The 3,256-nt window shown below is 33.8% G+C and overlaps 1 pseudogene; it reads left to right on the forward strand.

Annotated features, from left to right (window-relative positions):
* Positions 1–1,407: 1,407 nt before the first annotated feature.
* On the forward strand, positions 1,408–1,872 carry LOC103593208 (annotated as a pseudogene).
* The last annotated feature ends 1,384 nt before the right edge of the window (positions 1,873–3,256 follow it).

Below are 3,256 nucleotides of genomic sequence, written 5' to 3' on the forward strand. Positions count from 1 at the left end.
CGACTGGCTGACAACTTGATTTCAGCCTTGTGAGATTCTGAGCAGAGAATGTAATCATGCTATGACCAACTTCTGACTTATAGAAACCGTGAGCTAATTAACTGACGTTTTATGCTGCTACTTTTGTGGAAACTTTTTATAGAACGATAGAAAACTAATGCAATTGACCATCACTTGGTTGCTTTTTAGTATCTGTTATTTGAGAGTAGAAAACAGTTTGTGACATTTTTGTATCTAAAGTATTTGTAATAATAGCATGTTGTTCATATTCACTGTGGCTCAATTCCTCAGGATTCAGAGGAGTTAAGAGAAAGAGTACACAGTGAGTACACAGTGATTCCTGGACTCTAATTCAATAGGTCTGGGGGGTGTGGCTTGTACTTATGGCTACTAAGGAAATCTGTCAATGGTTCTTAGGAAAAAGTAAATTAAAATTAATGTCACTTGGCTCATACAGTGAATTTTATGAGATTTTACAGTATGTAGTATGAGAATCAGGTAGTATCATTCCCAACTTGACTTAAAGAGAAAGGTATATACATGCATTTGTCATCACCAATGTTTCAACAATATCCTAAACCTTCTTATAATTCTTCCACCTTCCATTAAAACCTGTGTAATAACATACACATGTCTATGTTTTGAAACATCTAATATTCCAAAATGGCATAATTAGGCTACTTCTCAACTTGTGCTACACATCTAATATTTTAGTCCTATGTTATAATTTTTTTAACTTATAGATTTATTATTATTAGTATTATTTTTATTGAGGATGAGTCAGTTACCCTAACATATATCTAAGGTATTCAATTCAATTATTTGCAACGTCAAGAAACAAAAGGACATCGTATTAAATAACTCTGTCATCCTGCCTTAATATCTGAGCCACAGAAATTATTGGAAGATAGAACATTTTAAATTCCTTCTCAGTTAATTACAAATTTTTCTCTAACATTAATATTAGACTTCCATATGTTTAATTACATTATTTCTTAACATCCATGAATTAATATTTTTAATAATTCTTCAGTTTAGCTCTATTACAGCTGGTTCATTGATATACATTTTAGAATCAATTGAAGGGACCATTGATAAAGAACACTAAGAGTGGCTGAGAAGTATTTTGATTCGACCTACAATAAGTGAAAATGAGAAAGTTACAAAGTCTACCTATCGAATTAACATTGACAGTAAATGCTTTCTCTTGAAAATTATCTCTTAGGCATACACAGTGGTGTTCCTAAAGATTGATCCATAAACCACCCGTATCAGAATCACCCAGAAAGCTTACTATAATGCACATGTCTTGGCCTCACCTCAGGCCTACTCAATTAGAATCTCTGGTCTGACTTCCAGTCAGTGTGATCTTGTGGCACGCACATTTGTGTGTTTCTCAAGTAAAACATGGCTAAAAGCTTCCTGAGGAGGTGGAAAAGGAAGATGCATGCTGAGAAGAGAAAAAAGAATGCCCCCAAAGAGCTCGGCAGACTTAAAAGTATTCTCAAAATAGACAGTGATGTTTTGATAAAAGTTATTCAAGAGATAGCAACTGTGGTGGAACCCAAACATTGCCAAGAGAAAATGCAATGTGTGGTGAAAGATGAAGAAGAGGACATGAAAATGGAGACTGATATTGAGAGAAACAAAAAGAGTCCTCTAGACCAGCCTGGACAGTACCCAATATGGATGAACCAGAGTCAAAGAAAAGGGCTGGAGGCAAAGCAAGTGAAAGAAAAAGGGAAAAGCAAAGCAAAAGCAGAGAAGGGAGCAAAGGGTTTGGCCTGGTACACTCTTAAAACCTTGAAAAGTGTCACATGGGACAGATGTTTGATTAGAATGTATGTATTGATTTCACCTCCCACCAAATGAAAACTATTTGCTTTCATATTTTAACTCGGCCTTTTCCCTCAATTCAAACCCAACATAACTTCTCAGTTTGTTTTGGGAACTTGAATAAAATGTTTTCTTTGATAAATGAAAGCTATACTGATATTTTAATTGGATGCTGCCCAATATCCAGATATTATCAAACTTCAGAATTCTGTCAAGTGTTAGTATCGTCATGATTGTTTGTTCTTACAACTTGGTAATTATAGTCAGTAAAAATAAAACAAATGAGATTATACTGACAAATTTGAGTGAACTCAGATTTAAAGAAAGGTATTAGTAATCATTTAAAAATGTAACATCGGTGGATCTTATAAATGGTAATTGTTTGGAGTTTTGATTGTGCATAATTAATTTTGCATAATTCAGAATAAAACATATGTTGTGAGTAAAAAATAAGTCTATGGTTTTGGAGCCCAGGAATCTGCATTTTATAGAATCTCCTTACGAGATTCCACTCAAGTAGAGAAACAGTAATAAATGAAGGGTAAGAAGTGGAGTTCTGTTTCCTTGCAAACTAATGTCCAGACTCTTTCAATCTCAGCATTCCTTCTCTTATGAGCTTCATGAGGCTTACCTTCATTGTCTCTGCTCTCAGGTATGGTGATAAATCTGACCTCAATATTGACTGCATTTCTAACCACTGTGGACAACATACCTCAAGGGAGTATTTCCAACTTGTCTCAAGTTTTGTAAATTTCTCCTATTTCTTCCATTTTTATTAAGAAAAGTAAATCACCTAGAATGCTTTTGAATATGATGTCACTATTTTATCCCAGAAAAATTAAGGTGCTAGGAAGTCTGTGTGCTTCAGGATCCCGCATTTATATCTTATATAAGAGAAGGAAAAAAAACTTGTATATATCCAGTAACTTTTCAGAGCAAAACGAGCTTCAAGAGAGGTTCTATTAAGTCAAATTATGAGATCATATAATTGGCATAAAACTTCCGGAAATCTAAACAGGGATGATTAACTTGGGTAACCATGGGTGAAAGAATCCCCCAAAACATAAGTTAATTTATGTATAATCAGATTTAATCTAGAGAATGGTTGCGATCTAAGACAGTGGAGTACAATAGAGAAGTTTGGGGGTTGGAGGTTGATAGACCTGGAATTGAATTTTGATATTCCTACGGTGTTAAATTCAAACCCTATGTGTCTCAGCTTTGTCATATTATAAAATTCACCTGCCTTTTATGGTAGGGTTTCCAGATAAATTATATATTACCCAGTTAAGTTTGAATTTCAGATAAATAACGAATAATTTTTTCAGAATAATATGTCTCATAAAATATCCGGGATATATTTACACTAAAAATTGTTTATTGTTTATCTGAAATTCAAATTTAACTGGATTTCCTGTAC

The sequence above is a fragment of the Galeopterus variegatus genome, unplaced genomic scaffold (genome assembly GCF_000696425.1).
Source record: "Galeopterus variegatus unplaced genomic scaffold, G_variegatus-3.0.2 Scaffold1301, whole genome shotgun sequence".
Classification (NCBI taxonomy): domain Eukaryota; kingdom Metazoa; phylum Chordata; class Mammalia; order Dermoptera; family Cynocephalidae; genus Galeopterus; species Galeopterus variegatus.